The sequence below is a fragment of the Myotis davidii genome, unplaced genomic scaffold (genome assembly GCF_000327345.1).
Source record: "Myotis davidii unplaced genomic scaffold, ASM32734v1 scaffold269, whole genome shotgun sequence".
NCBI lineage: Eukaryota > Metazoa > Chordata > Mammalia > Chiroptera > Vespertilionidae > Myotis > Myotis davidii.
The window spans coordinates 4,826,432-4,845,797 of NW_006383008.1; positions in this window are offsets into that span (position 1 = coordinate 4,826,432).

Consider the following 19,366-nt stretch of genomic DNA (forward strand, 5'->3'; position numbering starts at 1 on the left):
GCTTTAACCTGGTGAAGGTAATAGTTATACAAGTCTAGGAAGCGCAGAGAGTCCCAAACAAGATGAACCCAAAGAGTTCCACCAAAACACACCTTACTTAAATGACAAAAATTAAAGATACAGAAAGAATCTTAAAAGCAGCAAGAGAAAAGCAGGTAGTTACCTATAAGGCTTCTCATAAAACTGTCAGTTGATTTCTCAACAGAAACGTTTCAGGTCAGAAGAGATTGGCATGAAATATGCAAAGTGATGAAGAGCAAGAATCTATAATAGTTAGGATCAAAGGACAGACAAGAGCTTTCCAGACAAGAAAAACTAAAGGAGTTTACCATCACCAAACCAATATTAGAAGAAATGTTAAAGGGTCTTATTTAAGAAAAAGAAGAAAAAAGATGACAAATAATCCTTCCCTCATTTTGACACTTAATATATCTTTCTCTGAGTCTGTTTACATTTACACTTTGAATGGCAAGATTAGAGCATAAAAGTGACTGAAAGGAAGAAGCATGCCCAAAGAGTACAGGCAAAGTCAAAATTATAATAAAATTTCAATTGCAGCTAGTTTTTTTTTTTCTTGGCTTAATAAGGACTGTCAACTATGAAAAGTTCACAGAGTTAACACAGTGCATTTCAAGATGATACCACACAGAAATTTTATTGAGCTTAAATATGAGTAAATGCTCATATTTTTGTTAGGATATTAAAAGCCAACAAACAAACCACAGTACAAGCAAAGTAAACATTGGCTAGAGTAAAGGAGAAAACAGCCTTTGGCTTGTTGTAAGAATAGATCTGGCATAAATTCTGGGACATGTACATTCAAAGAAGAGAATTTAGAACACAGGTTACATACATTTGGAAGTCAAAACACAGATTTCTATTGCCATCAAGTCATCTGTTATATAAACTTGAGATCTAAAAGCCACTCACCAGAAACTTACCTGAAGCATTACTTTAAATTGGATAACATTTCAGTTCATAGGCTTTTGCCTCTAAAATTACTTAAAGGAAGCTCTGAATTTGGACACATTTCCAGATGCCGGGGGGTGGGGGGAGGGGTGGTGTCAGGAAAATATGATCAATCAATCAATGCATATATGAGCTATACTCATATTAAAACCATGTATTCAAATTGACACTGCAGGTATAGAAGGCTATCGATGTGCATAAACTTCCATCTATACAAGGAGTCAGCTAACTATGGAATACTATCTGTTTTGTAAAATAAAGTGTTATTGACAAGTGGCCATGCATGTTTACTTACGTATTGCTTTTGTGCTACAACAGCAGAGTTGAGTAGTTGTGACAGACATTATGTGGCCTGCAAAGCTAAAAATATTTACTATGTCCCCCTTTTACAGAAATATTTTGTTGACCTCTGGTCTGTGCTGGTTTTTATAAGCATAGCTTTTTAAAGATTAAAGAAACCTTCATTTGCTAGAATGTCTTTCCCCAACCTTTATTGGATTTTTTGCTGATACTCAGAGGCAGCGGTGTCTCTCAATGCAATAATGTATGCATGATTACACTATTATTGACCATTCCAACAATGTTTTCCAAAGCCTACTGAAATCAGTCACAGAAAAGAAAGTTCTTTAGTCTCTTCTGTATTGTATAATCGGTCCTAACTTTTATAGAAGTAATTTAATTATATTATAAGCTATATTGCTAAATGTTATTTTTGGTTAGAAAAAATGTTTAAACATTTTCTTGCAAGAATTTATGTAATTTCTAATGGAATCGGGATGGAGTGGGTCCATTTAAAAACAATGTTAGATCAGTACTAGCTTAAGCAAGACGTAAGTGTTTTAGAAGGGTAATACACATTTTAAAATATCAAAGGAAGATCTAAATAACCAGAGCATGTGAACAATGTAAATAAAGACATTCCTGGGGACCTCGGCAGTGAAATTTTATGAGCCCTTCCATCAGGACATTGCTATTGAAAAACCATTCCACTTGCACTTTCTCCTTGAGTCTCCATTCGAGACTCAAATCCATGAGACACAGTTAGTTACCTAGCTCAGGTCTTACATTCAACCAGACAGACAAAAGTTTATGTTCCACAACTGATAGCCCCACAAAAGTCACAGGGAAGAGGCATTTTTAAAGCATGGAATGTTATGAAGAACTAAACAAAAGATTTTCATGAAGGTATTTTAGGCAAAAGGGAAAACATGCCCACAACTGTAGTTGAGTGAAAACATATGATACACTCTGACATCAATGAGGAATACTTTTAGGCTAGAACTACAGATATTTAGAAATTGAAAGGTAAAGAATACATAAGATAGAATTTTATCTAGAAGATAGGTCAGGACTTTGTGGACCACATAGTCCCTATTACAAGTACTATTGTAGTGTGATAGCAGCCAGAGCAACATGTAAGCCAATGAGTATGGGTGAGTTTCAACAGGACATTATTTATAAAAACAAGTGCTATATTTGCCTGCACACTATAGTTTGCTGACTTTTGTTCATGGTCCATAGTTGCCAAAGGAAATAATTTAATTAGATTAGAAGTGGTGTGTGCTAAATATGTCAGAAGTTATATAAGATGAAAAACTAGAATGTAGAAAAAAAGACTTTCATTTGCATATATTTTCATATCTTTAAAAAATTACTGTTATTTATGTATATTATATAGACTACATTTATAGACTAATATATGACTATAATTTAATTATAAATACATATATTGCAAGTGCTTGCTCAATATTGGTGTACTAATATGGGTATAAGACACACACACACACACACACACATATATATATATATCCTATATAATAAAGATGTAACATGCAAATGTTCATTATGCCATGAAGCATAACGACCAACTGCGTAACGACCGGATCATGGATCAGCAGGAGAGTGGGGCAGCAAGCTACAAGCGGGCGGTGGAGAGCTATAGGAAGGGGCAGGGAGCAAGCTATGACTGGGGGAAAAGGGGGTGGAGGGAGCTACAGGAGGGCGGGGCAGCGGGTGGAGAGCTACAGGAGGGCGGCAGCAAGCTACTGGCTACAAGTGAGCAGTGGAGAGCTACAGAAGGGGGCATGGCAGCAAGCTATGAAGGGGGTTGGGGGAGCTACAGGAAGGTGGGGCAGCGGGCAGAGAACTACTAGAGGGTGGCAGTGAGCTACTGGTGAGCTACTGGTGCACGGATTCATTGCGCAGGGCTAATGGGTCCAGGCTGGCCGGAGCCTGCCAGCTGCCAGACAGGGCCTGCCAACTACTGGACAGGGCCTGCCAGTTGCCAGATAGAGCCAACTCCCAGACGGGGCCTGCTAGACAGGGGAGGGACTGCAGAAGACTTGCCAGCCAGGGGGAGGGAATGGGGGAGTTTGGCTAGCCATGGGAGGTTGACTGTGGGAGCACACTGATCACCATTGGGCAGCTCCTGAATTGAGTGTCTGTCCCCTTGTGGTCAGTGTGCATCATAACGACTGGTCGACCAGTCATTCTGGTCATTCGGTCGTAATGGTCACTTGGGCTTTTATATATATAGATACACATATACATACAACTGTTCTAGTCAATATGGAATAATAATTGCAATTTTTAAAAAAATTAGTGAAGGAACCTAATTTTGTTTTATTTTTAAAAGGATGTTTTTGTGAGCTACATTTTTATTACATTTAACTTTTCTACCAGGTATGCAGTTGTCATTTTCATTTTAATTCAGAATGTTTCTTAATTTTTCTTTGACTATCTTATTTTTATCAAATATAATGTTGCCTGATATTTGTCCTAAAGAGAAGCTATAAAAAGCATCAGTATTACAGAAAGAAATAATACAAAAAATAATAATTTTTAATAACTTATTAAAATCTTGTTGCACCAAAATAATTAGTATAATTTTTGCTTTTGCTTGGAGAAAACACCATTCAATAGAACAAGTCTAATCCGTATGATAGAAAGGATGAAGTAATTAAATGCAAAATACAGATCTACTACTGCCAAAGGAATATTAAAAAGGGTAACATAGACCATGTAATGATTTAATACAATGGATAAAGTGCATTTTTAAAATTTAGATAAGGAATTCCCCCTGTCTGAGAATGTGAAACACATTTGAAAATTAATATAGTAAAACAAAGACAACAGGAAAAACTCATCAGGCTGAAAGTTGCAAGAACAAGGAAACAGAGAAATCCATTATGGTTTTAACACAAGAGGGTATAGTTCCTAGAAAATAATGGAAGAAAAATATCTTCTGCAGATGTTATTGGGAAAGGCTTGTTCACAAAGGGGGAAAAAGTCAAGCATTCACGTTTTAATAGTATTTGAATTTAAACAAAGAAAATAACCAAATCCCAGCAAAGATGACCTACAGAAAGAATACAGCAGTACAGAAAGAGAAAAATGGGACACAAATAGGATGAGTACAGATAGTATCTTTTTAGCCATCACATAAGGTGCTTAAAAAATTCAGTATCCTCATGGGTGACCCATCTTGCACTCTGTTCTTAATATCACTGCCACTTCATCTCAGGCTCAAACCTCTGTGGTATCATATCACCTCTTGATATTAGTGTAACTAAATCAACTAAAAATTTTATTCCAACTAAAAATTATTGTCATCTACTTGCTCATTTGCTCAGTCTTTCTCTGCAATAATTCTTTCTATCTCATTTAGAACTAAAATCAATAGACTCTAATAAATTGTATTATCAATTATTAATCACCATAATAGATTGGATTCTTGGATTCATCAAAACAATCAGTCTTTTGCACACTCAACAATTTGCCTAAAAAATAACAAATTATCAATTATCAATCAAGGTTTTATTAATAATTGTGTGTATCACTGTCACAACCCCATGGTCTGATCTTTTATGCTAAATTGTATAGAATGGATGAATGATATTTTTCAGATGTAGAAGAGAACAGTGAATATTGGTAGGCAGATTTCTGGAGGAAGTATGACTTGATCTAGAATTTTATAATGTACTAGTGATCCAGTGCACAGATTCATGCACATTAAAAAGAAATTAATTAGAAGGTGGCCAGTAGGGCAGGACTGGACAGGACAGGCTGGACACACCCTGGAGCCAACCTCCCGCAGTCCTTCCCCAGAGTCTGCGGAGTGAGCGGGGTCCCTCAGGCAGGTGGAGTCCCTCAGTCTAGCGTGCAGGGATCAGGCTGAAACCAGCTCTCCAACATCCCCCAAGGGATCTCGGAGTACAAGAGGGCACTTTGCAAAGTTGCTGTCCTACAGGGTGTAGAACACAAACACAAGTGTGCAGTAAACCAGAGTTGGGGTTGACAGTGCCCCAGCAACAATATAACCTATGGTTGAGGGTGGAATTGCATGGCCCTGTGAGGAATTGGGCTCCCTCCTTTCTGGTTTTGAGGTGCATCATCCAAGAACTGCCGCTGACAAGTCACTGTAGCTCAGCTGCTCCTGCATTGAGCATCTGTGTTCCCTGGTGGTCAGTGCGAGTCATACTGACTGGTCAGACAGTTGGACACTTAGCATATTAGCCTTTTATTTATAGAGATAAGAATTAGATGGATCACAAAGCATTTGCAGGAGGGAGGCTCTGATAAGAAAAATGGAATAACTAAAATATGAGTTTAGCTGTAACTAATAAGTATAAGGGATTATGATTAAGGGAAGAAGTCCAAGTATACTCTATAGAGTTCATCTTTGCATATACCAGTTGCAAAAGCTACAAAAATTTACAGCAGAGACCATTGGGTAGGACAGATATTGATCAGCAATATATTTTATAGGATGCATTCTTAAAGAATAACATTTTTCATGGGTAATGAGAGCATTATTTTTCATCAAAAATATTACTAAATTTTATGTACTTGACTCTATTTAGTCACTTTTACATTTATTTATATATCTAAATGAAAATTTAAAAAATTATAAAGCTAATTAAGGTAAATGTTTAGTTTTTGATTAAGTCTCTTTTATGTAATGTCTTACCCAATCATTTTTATGGCTCTAATAGATTTAATATGACATGGTAAACAAGATTAAACACACAAAAGCTACTTGCTGAGCTTAATCAGCATTTTTCACAATCTGAATTTATTACTGAATTTCATTTATAACTTGGTATAAAGTGAAATCTAAATGTATATATTAAATATAATTAATTATCCTATGTTACAGTTTTCTTTTATCTTGACCTACATAGCCTATATAATAAAAGCCTAATATCCAAATCAACCGAATGGTGGAACGACTGGTGTCACCTGAGAACCACAGCTGCCAAGTCACTGCAGTGTGGCAGCTCCTGTGTTGAGCATCAGCCCCTTGGTGGTCAGTGCTTGTCATAGCTACCGGGTGGAGCATCTGTCCTGTGGTGGTCAGTGTGGGTCATAGCTACCAGTCGGATGGTCAGACGGTCACACGGTCGCTTAGATTTTTATTTATTTTTATTTTTATTTTTTTAAAATATATTTTATTGATCTTTCACAGAGATGAAGGGAGAGGGATAGAGAGTTAGAAACATTGATGAGAGAGAAATATCGATCAGCTGCCTCCTGCATACTCCCACTGGGGATGTACCTGCAACCAAGGTACATGCCTTTGACCAGAATCGAACCTGGGACCCTTGAGTCCGCAGGCCCTCGCTCTATCCGCTGAGCCAAACTGGTCAGGGCTCGCTTAGACTTTTATATATAGAGAGATCTTTGATATTTGTGTTCTATCACAAACCCACTTCCTTTCTAGCAAAAAGTTGCCAAAATAATTAAAAGATGATTATCCCAACAGAAATAAATATATGCTCAAATTATAATAATTCAACAAGGGTTAATTTACAAGGGGTTAATTTATTAAAGGTGTGAGTGGAGTCCATGAAACCATAAGGAATGCCATGGCTAGAGGCAGTAGGGACAAGAAAAGATATTATAAACTTATACTGTCATTGGGTAGAGATAGTTGCAGAGAGAGGAGCAATGAAGGACCGAGTCAGGCATAATCAACTCCTCAGGAAGATATGCAGAGAAATAAACACCCTACCTTTGTTGTTCTTCTTCCCACTGTTCCCCTGCTGTTGTTTCCAATGGACAAAACCAACTAGAAGCCAGAAAAGAAAGAAATCCACAGATGTAATTGTATATAGGTCAGACATCTGTGGCAGAAAGCAGATGGGAGGGGTCAGAATAAGTCTGGAAAGACAAACAGAAGCCACAAAAAATAAAAAATAAATAAAATTTAAAAACCAGGAAAGGCTCAGGACACATTCACTCTGACTCCAATACAATAAAATGTGAAATTTTAATATCAAAATTTTAAATTAATAAATGTACCTACCTTAAACAATTTCTTTGTTTACCACCCCTTCTTGAAATTCCTTATTTCCTCATACTTATGTTTCCAAAAAGGATTTGCTCCTTTAATAGCTTTTTTAGGAAAGCCTTTAATATTAAGTTTATCTTTGTGAGAGGCAATGGTAAAAAAAGAAATTCATCCAGACAACAAATATTAACAGGTTTGTACATCTAAATTAGTACTAATTATAAACGTACTTATTTAGGGGAATTAAAACTGAAATTTTGAAACAATAAAATGGAAGATGGAATTACCTCAATGTCTACTGTGAACCTTTAGAAAATTAATGATAATTAAGTAATATTAAAACATTAAAGCCAACAGATTGGAAAACAGAATAAAAGAATACTTGGTCAATCTGGAGCTTGAATAATAAATCATTTTCCTTAATTATGCATATGTTAGAACATATATTCATTTAAACCATACATCAACAGTATGATACATTTTTCTATAATAAAAATATGAAATGAACACTAGAAAGATACCTATCAAATTAATGATAGTGATGACTCTTCAGAGAGAGGTAGGGAGATAGCCTGAAGTGTGATCTAATTATTCTTCAATATAAAATAAAACTGACTAAATGTTAGTATTTGTTATCGCTGGGTATTTGGTACTTAATGCCTGTTGCATCACTTCTTGTGTGAATTGTTCTTACCTATTCAATTTCTTAAGGCAGGAAGAGAATAATTTTGCAAGAAAAATAGTAAAATACTGTGGGCAGAGGTGAAAAATATTACATATGCTTCCCAACACACTGTTTGTGAGATATTCTCCAAAAAAGAACTTGATAGAAGTAAAGATCAGACATGGACGCCCACACACAGATATTGTCGTATGGCTCAGAATTTCAGACAGAACCTTAATCACTACCCCTGGCAAGAAAACTTGTGTTTAAACCTCTCTGTTTCACTTGTCCTTTATTATATGAAAGACATTAAGGTAGACACAAAAATATTTGGACAAGAAATGGTCCCACTGGAGAACAGGGTAAACAGTGGCATATACAACTCCCTAAGGACAAACCAAACAAACACTTTCTGGTCTGGAAGGATGAAAGGGACCTTGAAGTAAAACCATTACAGCAGCCTTACCACTGAACACAGTCAGAGTAGACTTCCTTGATAAGGGGTCAAACCGATGGCCAGAGGCAGCCAGGGATAATGTAAGTGAGTGAGCTAGGCCAGGCCTTCATGCAAGTGACTGAGGGAGCTCCATATAGTGGAAATCACAGGGAGTGTTAGAGGCTCTGTGCTGACCCTAAGAATAAGTGTTCCTTCTAAACAATTGATCCTACCTAGCTCCAGTTGATACCTGTAATTAAGAACAAAATTGTGGTATTGTTGTGCTTCTTGTTTTTCAAGAGAAGAATTCTGATGGTTATAGTAAATCTGATTTTTCAAATGTTGGAAACAAATTTAAATTTACAGCATTGTACTGGCCCACACTGTGAAACAGACCCACAGTGACTTTGAACTACCACTAACCTGAAGGCCACCGGTGTGAGGCCTACTGAGTCAGCACAAATGGTTTGCCTTTTAATGAAGTTTTTGGAATCCTTGGTCAGAGTCCAAGCCCTAAAATCTCTCCTCACAACCAAAAGAACAACTCTCAGACAATCTAGAAAACTCCTCCTTGCATGTCCACCTCGCCGTGCAGGCATTTCTTCAGCACACCGAGTGCTTTTGTGTTTACTTTAACCATAAGAACATTCCTGTTTAATCTGTGTGACATCTTTTATTTTTGTTTAAGGATATATATATATTTTAAAAAGCTGGGTCAGGACACTATGTTTAGAATCTTTTCATATGCTTGAAAGTTTTAAATTGATTCATGTTATAAAATATTTCTTGAGTGGGAGTCTAAAAGTTTGAAATTAATCGCCTTCTGAATTACATCTTAGGTACAGATAAAGATGGTAAAAAATCTTATATGAGGACATTTGGAATGAGAACAGTTCCCAGGTTAGATGACAGGAATGGACTCCATGGTGAGAGAGAAGCTGAGCCAGGGATAGCACTTCTGGTGGGCACAACTGCCGGGAAATAGTTGAGTTTTAAATGTGTGCACATGCTCATGTGCCTCTAGAGCTGAGTGTATATCATGGCACCCATACATAGTGCTGAAAGTTCTCCTCCATAATGGGGACTCCTCTACACCAGACAAGTATCCTGATATCAGGTCTTCACAGATAATCTAAGAATTTGTTTGATATTTTAAGGCAAAAGCTTTTTCCTTTTGATCATTTAATTTTTCTAGTCTCCTTATCAACCTGTTTTTCCTCATACATATCTTATACAATGGGTTTTACATTGAGTTTGTAGTAAGTAACATGAAATTAGGTAACTTCAGCATGTGTAGTTTTCATATAAAATATAATCATTGAAATAAAGATTTTTTTAAGTAGCAAATTAAAATAAATTTATTTTAACTGTTATGGTAATAACATTTTGGGAAATCCAAAAGATTAAAATGCCAATACACTTACTAGTAAGAAGTGACAGACAGCCTATTTACTTACTTTCTTCTATAATTTAATTTATAATTTATTTTTTCCTCTACCCTATATTGTTTTCTCTATTTTCTAATTCTTATTTTTTTAATTAACTTATAAATATATGAAAGAGATAGATTTAGTAATATAAATCCTGAGAAACTCTTGGTGGTTTTTTATTAAACTCATTTTTTTTTCATTTATGCATTCAGAATAGGGTGCACTATTTGTTTATTAAAGTATTTTTATGCCTAACACTCAAAAATCTATAATTTGCTTCCAGTTTTCAATTCAAAGTGATTCATTACACAGTTACTTGACCACCTCACCTAGAAGACATCCATGTATTGACTTTTCAGTGCTTGTTTTTCTTAAGATTCTCTGCTATCTCCAAGGGAATTGTACACAGCATAGCTTCTGTTTTGGAGTGATGTATGTGTTCTTGGTAGTTAAACTTTTACTCAGTTCTTAATACAACCAAAGACAGGGCTCATTAATCATACCACAAAGCACAGAACTATAGTTATACCTCTGTAGTTTCAAGGTACTGTCGTAAGTAGGATGTTATCTTTGATGTCCAAAGGGATTTATTTAACTGGTCAGTACATAGCTATAGTCATAACCTTACCTTCTGCTAACTATCACTCTGCATTTCAAGATCAATGGTTAATTCTATTGCAGTATAAGTGCATTAGAAGAGTATACAGAAATAAAATTGCTAATATTCAATAGCCTAAAAACTTTTATAAAGATGTTAGTTTATTTTACGGTATTTAAAAAGGATTTCATTTACAAACTTTTAAAATATTAAACTTGATGAAAAAATTGATTAACTTCTATAAAAACAAAAGTATCTTAATCATTTTTAATAATTCATCCTTAAATATATAATTGAGCATACCAGTATGTACACTTAGTGGCCAGATTATTATGACCACCTGACGTTTGTAGGCAAATTAGCTATAATTTCACACTGAAGTTGCTACAGGGCCAGATCATTATAAATAGGGAAGCAGATTGTTTACCATGACAGTAAAAGTGGGTTTTTTTCTGAAGATGTGGGTAAACAACACAATTTAACAGCCTTTGAATGTGGGATGTGTATATATACTGAGTGGCCAGATTTTTATAACCACCCCATCAGTACTTCGTTGGGCCCCCTTTTGCCTTCAAAACTGCGGCAATTCATCTTGGCATTGACTCCACAAAATGTTGAAAGGTGATTCAAGGAATCTGACACCATGCCTGATGAAATAACACTGCCCCCACCAGCTTGAAGGGTTGTACTCATGCATGTGGGGTGCATGCTTTCATGCTGTTTCCACCAAATTCTCACTCTGCCATCTGCATGATGCAAGTGGAAACGTGATTCATTGGACTACATGACTTTTTTCCAATGCTCGACTGTCCAATCTTTGTGTTCCTGTGCGAATTGGAGATGTTTTATTTTTGTAATTGCAGATAGCAAAGGCGTTCGGACAGGCCTTTGGCTTCCATATCCCATATGATGCAGTGTATGGCTAATTTGCCTACAAACGTCAGGTGGTCATAATAACCTTGCCACTCAGTGTGTACTTTTTGTACATTATTAAAAAAGAACTATTAATTATAATTATTTTCAAAAACTTTTTATTCAATAGTAAGCATCTTGGTATCTTAGGCTAAAGTAGACATTCTCCCTCCAGTCTGAATTCATCCTGTCTCCCATTCCTGTTTAAACTATCCAACAGTGTAAGTCATTCTGATGATCAGACATCTCCCCACTGCCATGCATCCTGCTTACCCCAAACATTCTTCTTACCCATCTTCAAAACCCTTCCACTATGCCTTCTGAAAATCTGACCCCCTTTTTATCAAAATTACTGACATTTTTCCTATACTTTTAAGAATGTTCTCCCTTCCGTTCTGGTCAAGAAGGCAAAGTAGATAAAGACGGCACTTGCACCGTCCCACAACCACATCAAAATTACAACTAAACCACTGAATTACCATCATTCAGAACCACCTGAAATCTGGCTGAACAGAAGTTCTACAACTAGAGAATTAAAGAAGAGGACACATTGAGACTGGTAGAAGGGGTAGAGGCATGGAATAGGCTGGTCTGATACCCACATGTGACTTTTTTTTTTTAATTGGGAGGCATATGTTCGCTGCGGAGTTCTACATGAGGAACAAGGGGTTGTAGTCCCACACAAGACACTTTAGTCCAGGGTTCCAGTACTGTGAAGAGAAGTCCCTGTAACTTCAGGCTGTAAAAACCAGAAGGGGTTCTGGCTGAGTGACACAGAGGCTGCTAGAGACCCAGTTCCTCTTAAAGGGCAAGCCTATGGATTTATTCAGACTCATTCCTTCTGAGCTCCCGTTTGGGGGATCCAGGGACACATGGGGATAAACTAAATTGTCTGGAATCAGGGAAAGAACTGGGGGGCAGCTTTCTCCCAGAAAAAAGTGCTGGCAGAGGTCATTGCTCCTATGCTGAGACCTCCCCTGCCACAGAGCCGACTGGCAGGTGCCATATCTGAGTTTTCCATGGCTTCCTTAAGGAATGAAAACCAGAGAGCAAACAATTGAGCTGAAGGTCATCTGGGTTAAAAATGCAAGAAAATATCAACATGTGAGCAATGGTCCAAATATTCAAGATTCATATAAATTAATTCAATTACTGTGCATGATATTTTCATTGAGGAGGAGGGTTTTGGCATACCAAATTATCACATAAATCCTTGCCTTTTAAGACTCTGGATACTTTTACAGTTTAATCTATAAACATAACTTTATGACAAATTATTACTAACCAAATCATATCTTGAAAACTGTTTATATAGAAAACTTAGGAAAAAAATAAACTGTTCATTTTGGAAGGCCTTGAATTACTTTATTATAGTAGAAAATACAGGAGGTAGGAGATAATTTAAAAGGATAACCCAACATTAGATTCAAATCTATAGCTCCTGAAGTTACTTAAAACATGGTTTTAGAAACTAAACTCAACATTTCCAGTAACCATAGAAACAGTTAAAATAAAATTTTCCATGAAAGCCTTTATATCAGGCCTGATATATCCATTTGCACCCTCATGTTCAGTAATACATTGGTAAATGTAAGTAGGTGTGTCTGAGTTTTGTGAGGTGCTCAAGTAAACTAATCATACCCAAGAAGGGAGTTGTTGGATCCTCTGATTTACATAGCTAGCTGGTCAGAAGCACAGGTGGTAACCTAGGATTTAGACTAGCATCTGAAGTATGTGTAGAGCAGGGGTGGGCAAATTTTTTGACTCGAGGGCCACAATGGGTTCTTAAACTGGACTGGAGGGCCAGAACAAAAGCATGGATGGAGTGTTTGTGTGAACTAATATAAATTCAAAGTAAACATTATTACATAAAAGGGTACGGTCTTTTTTTTCAATAGTTTTATTCATTTCAAACGGGCCGGATCCGGCCCATGGGCAGTAGTTTGCCCACAGCTGGTGTAGAGGAAGGATAGTCTTGTGGGACTGAGCCCTTAGCCTTAGTAGGATTTGACATTATATCCAGGTAGGCAGTATCAGAATTTATTTAATTATAGGACGCCCAGCTACTGTCAGTGAGAATTGTTTGTTGTGGGGGGAAAACCTGTACATACATTAGGTAACCAGGAAGTGTCAGAGTGATGTGTTCTGTGTGAATAATAAAGGAGTCACACAGGAAAAACGTAGGAAGGAAAAATGTTTTTTCTGTATACTACCTCAATCTGCTCTCTTTCTTCTACATATCCCCAACTGCATCTTTCCCTTCAGCTTGGAGGTGCCTGGGACAGGACAAGCTGCAAACCAAGGATGGCTTCTACAGGTACCATCCTGGGGCCACTTAGCAAGAGGCACAGGGCACGTTGAGGCCAAATATTGCTCGTTTGAGAGATTTTAGGAAAGTTTGAAGTATTAGCCAAGACAGCTTGGGTGGGCCCACAAGTTGAGTGGTGCATGGTCTTAGGGAATTGCTAGGACAGGGTGCAACAGTGAGAGCCAGGTTGAAGAAGACTCAGATATGGAGCCTGCCCACTGACTCGGGGGAGGGTGGGGGAGGAAAGCTCAGAAAAAGAATGATGGCCTTTCATTTAACAGACAGTTGGCCCCCTGCCCCTAGCTTGTTCCCTGATGCCAGATAATCCAGTTCCTCCTTATATGTCTCTGGTGCCTTTTGAGCGGCTGCCCCAGTGCTGGAGCTCAGAGGGATTGAGTCTGGTAAGTTCCTGTTTGGTCCCTTCAAGAAGAACTGCCTGGAACTCCAGCAACCCTCTGTCTCACTCAGCACAGTCTCCACTGATTTTTAAATCCAGAAATTATAGGGCTTATATTCTTGGCACTGGATCTGGTCTTGGGTCCTGGTGTGGGGCTAGGACCCCTTACTCCTCAGGGGTGACTTCCACAGCCAAAATATTCTTCCCAATTTTTATCCATGACATGTGGGTGTGGGACCAGCCCTTTCTGCATCTCTGCCCCTTTTTCCAGTCTTGACATGAGTGACTTCTTCTTTAAATTCCTAGTTATAGGACTTTCATTCATCTAGATCTGAATGATGGTTGTCTGTAGTTTAGTTGTAATTTTGATGTGGTTGTGGGAGGATGAGAGTGCAGCAGTTACCTACTCTACCATCTTGACAGGAAGTCTTCCAATCCATTTTCTACAGAGTAGACAAAGGATATTTTTAAAAGATAAATTAAGTTTTATATCACTCTGCTTGTAAGACTTCATTGGAATCCTGTTTCCTTTCAAAGAAAATTCAAATCCTTATACTGACTATATCTTACCTCAGCCTAATCTCCAGGACAAACAGGTTGGGCCATTGTCTTCCTGGACCATGTCTCCCTGACACACCAATCATCTTTAAATTAATCAAATCACTAATCTCATGCTATACCTCAAGAACAATATTGTACTTCTTCAGCTTATTCTTTGCAATTTAACTAGTATTCTCTTCAAATTACATCACAACCTGTATGACTAGCTGTTAAACACACTTCCTTCTTACCATAATATAACCTCCATGAGAACAAAGGCCAAGTCTATTTTGTTCCATACTGCCAACACAATTTCCTGGTACATATTTTTGTGTCTGATTTATAGTAAAGATCAATAATTAATTATATGAATATACTAAAAAAATTCAGAAAATAAATATATAATAAATTGTACATATTGTTTTAACCCATTTATAATTTACAAATATATAGAATCTAAGGGAAGCCATGGCATCTAACTTCATTGAGCTTCCATTATGCTCTAGGCATTTTGAATGTTTCTCATTTTGATCTTCACAACCAAACATCATTAAAACCATTTTATAGATCTGGAAAATGAGTCTCAGAGATATTCAAAAAGATTAAGTGACTCATATAAATCTAATAGGGCTTATAAATGTCAGAGCTGGAATTAAAATCCATATTTGTCCTCATAATCAGTCTTCTGTAATATTCTAAAAGTTCCATTGAATGATATATTATTCCATTTTGGTATTATAACAATAGAAACTGAGCTCAGAAACTTTAAAATCTACTAAATTTAAAGAAATTTTGGTATAGTTATCCATTACTTGCTTCATCAAATATTATCTTCAGCAAGTAAAACTACTGAAAGACAATATTCCCATCTTTTAAATAGTGAAAATTCCTAGTAGCAAGAAGTTAGTGCTTGTATGTTAAATATATAACAATTTTAGATTAATACCATATTATAAGCAGATAGTTATAGGAACATAGAAAACATTCCTATGTTAGGAAAAAAAATTATCACAGCACAGCACAACACTTACTTAACGGGCCCTAAAGCCAGCTGAATTCCTATTTTTCGCCACACTTAGCAGTTGTGGGGCATTTGGCAGGTTACTTATTATCTCTCTATATCTGTTTGATCCTCTGTAAAATGTAGGTGATAACAGTATTTACCTCTTGAGTGAAATTTTGAGGTAAAAATAGGTTAATACATGTAGAATGCTTTATTATGTCTTGGCACATAATCAAAACACAGAAATATTAGTGTTGATTATCTGTTTCTGAAAACTCATTATTAATAGTTTATCAGCTGTTAATTTATTCAACCACTGGAGGCCTGGTGCCCAAAATTCAGGCACTGGTAAGGTCCCTAGGCCTGGCCAGCAATAAGGGCCAATTGGGGCCTTCTGGCTGCCTGCCGAGGCCTTCCTTCATTCCGCACTGCCCCATGGTGGTTAGCACACGTCACAGCAAGAGAGCGATCAAAATCCTGGTTTCCTGGTCGAACTTCCAAGGGGTCACTTTGCATATTAGCCATATATATATATTCTCACTTACCACATAAAAGATATTTAAAATCTACTAAAAGACAGGTAAAAAAAATCACTGCACTCACTCTAGATGGGGAAGACAGACAGTAAGATAATAAATAAATGAATAAACAAGACACGTTCAGATAGTGATAGTTGCTATAAATAAAATGAAACAGAAAATTATGATTCATACTGTGTCAGGGTTGGAGGTAATAATCACATCTTAGATGGACCAGCAAGGCTGACATTTGAGCTATGTTTTCAATATGAAGCCATGCAAATTTTGGGGAGGATCAATTTATAGGGACAACTAAAACTTATTTTTTAAATTATTTTTAATCAGTAAGTGATACACGGAAATAGGGCCTTGGACTAGTATTCAATATATTCTTGGCTTGTACTTCCCAGAAGTCAAATTCCCAGATTTGATGATGGGCCTCTGTTTTCTCTGAAAGTCCAATAGGGTGATCATACTTCCTTAAACAAGATTTTTATTTCTTGGCAGACAGGGTGAATAAGAAGAATCAACACAAAGACATTTAGAAAAGAGTAGAAGGAAGAAAAAGAATAGCCAGATATTGGGATGGATGTTCCAGACACTCTTTTATAATAAATACTTTAATGCATATTTTCATCTATTTTTTTCACAAAAGCTACAATTATATAGCACATTATCCCCATTTTTCAAATTGGCTCAGAAAGACTGCTACATGTGTAAGGTGTCAGATAGAAGAGCTTGAATTTAATGTCTACCTGATTCTAGTCTCAATTCCTAGCTACTAACACTTGCACAAACCAGATACTTATCTTATTTGTTACCTGGGCTGTTGCTGTTGGTTGTGATGGTGATGACGTTACTATTGTTTTGTAAGCATTTGATTTCCATTAGTTCTAAAGTAAGTTTAATTGAAGCAAACTACATCTCTATAATTTGACTTGGGTCTTTCAATTTTACCAAGGAATATGTAAATATCAGTATTATCTTACTATACTCTTTTAATTTCTAGTGTTATCATTATTCTCACAGTTATCTCATCGTTACTTAATGTTAAAAAGAACACATACTTTGCTCTAACTGCAGAAATCATTTAACTCCCACCTGCATTTTGTTCAAAATGACTTTAAGATGAAAAAAAAAATAGTTTGGGCAAGTTTATTTTATTTCAAAATTTAAATCCAAATACTTTGTGTTTAATTTGAACCATCTATATCACTGGGTTTTGATGAAGTGGACTAACTTGACCAAATCTTTCATCATTGTGTAGTCATAGCCTTCATGCCAACCTTTTGGCTATTTGTCCCAAGGGGAGGAGAAGGAGCAAGTATGCATTTATGTGGTGTCCAGAACAAACCCTAATTAGACTGCATGGAGAGTGTATTTTGAAATGTTTACTATTCATTCCCATCCTGAAGTAATTCTTATCAGACCAAGTAACTTAAATGGATAAGACAAAACTTTCTTTAGGAAAACTTTATGACTTCTTTTTTTCTCTTGTTGCCTCCTTAATAAATAGGAAGGAATTGGTCTGAGCTATACTTTCCCTCATTTCACAAACTAGGCACCAAATCAGTTCTAGCAAGTAATAGGAGTAAACATGTTTATACACTTCAAATAATACCTGAGAATATGTAACAAATAAATTAGAGATAAGCAAATGTTTTTAAAACCTAAAGATGTTAAAAAAACAAATAAATATAGAAAATACAGACCTGAAGATATAGACCACATATGCTGAGATTCTACTAATAATGAAAACTATAATTGGTCTTGGGAGACTAAAGTGCTTTCTTAGTGAGCAGTGAGCAAAAATACTTTCTAAAAGAAAAAAGGGCTATTCATTTCAAGGAAAGTTTAATTAAATTTTAAAAAAGGAAGGCATCAAGAAGTAAAATCTTATAACACATGCATTAGGAAAACACTTTTGAAAAATATAATTTTCTTTCCATTTCATATGTCAGTGAATAACTCATTTTCCCATTATGATTTGATAACATTTACGCTGAGTCAAAAGAAAATATAAAGTGTTCATTGGAAGTGTAAAGAGGTCATAAACTTAAACCATAAAATATTTGGATATTTTACTCTTTAAGTTCTGGCTGCATAGTTTAGGTTTGACATAATTAATCTCCTCTTAAAAAATGAAAATATTTATTTTAAGAAATTTTCATCTGTTCAGTGGCAAGTTCTACCATATTGACTTTCTACTTCCTGAACTGTTCTTGCCTCCAGATTCAGAGACTTGGAAACAAATGACTTAGACACTCTTGTTCTCAAATAGAACATTGCCCGCCTCATGTTGAAGCCTAATCCATCTCCCAAGTACTCTGACTCTCACTCCGTTTATATTCACAGGGACTTTGCTTTTCCTAATAACCCTTTTCTCTGCATTATCTAAAATATTTTGTCACCAACAGATTCTTATCTTTTGCTTATAAATGTGCTCAATATATCTTTTTATAATTTAAAAATCAGTTCTCTCTTGACTCTATGTCTCCCTCTAGCTAAACAAAACTTAAATGTCTTGCCATCCTTTCAAGGCCACTCCAAAGTATTATAATTCTCGTGCTTTCTCCCCTACCTTATTTTCCTAAACTTCTCTTCTCCAGGTGCCATCTAGTAACATTTCTGAAGTTCCTCTGCCAGGTCATTGACAATTCTGTTTGCTGACTTCAAAGACCATGTTTCAGTGAGTATCTTTACCCTTTTTTCTTAGCAGAAATGCTAAGAAGAATGTTCCAGTTTGTTTTCAACAAGCAAATCAAACACTGGATGATTTTGGAAAATGACATCAGTAAATCCTGTTTTCTCCTATAATAATTTCTGTGTCGTAGCAATCAGTGAGTATGGGAAAGGAAGAGTCTAATTTACTTTTCATTGTTCCCTGACCAATTAAAGTATGTGGTTGTATTTTATGTTCACAGCATTATTTATATTAAACACCTACCAAATACTATATGATGTAAGCATTTAAAACATGAAAAATAAGTTGGTTAGAAAGAAATCAACAACTTCTTAAAGGGATGGGTAGCAGCAAAAGAAATGAATGACTATTGGTCCAAAATAAAAAAAATAAAAACACTTCAAGGAAAACACTAAGTATTAAGAGATTTATTATGGTTATCACTTAGTAAGGTATATAAATGTCTAATCACTATGTTGTACACCTGATTCTAATAGTGCATGTCAAATATGATAAAAAATAAAAGGCCACGTATTATATAGTTCCACTTACATGAATTTTTGAAACCCATAGAAACAGAAAGTAGATTAGAGGCTGCCAAGGCTTGGGTGATGGG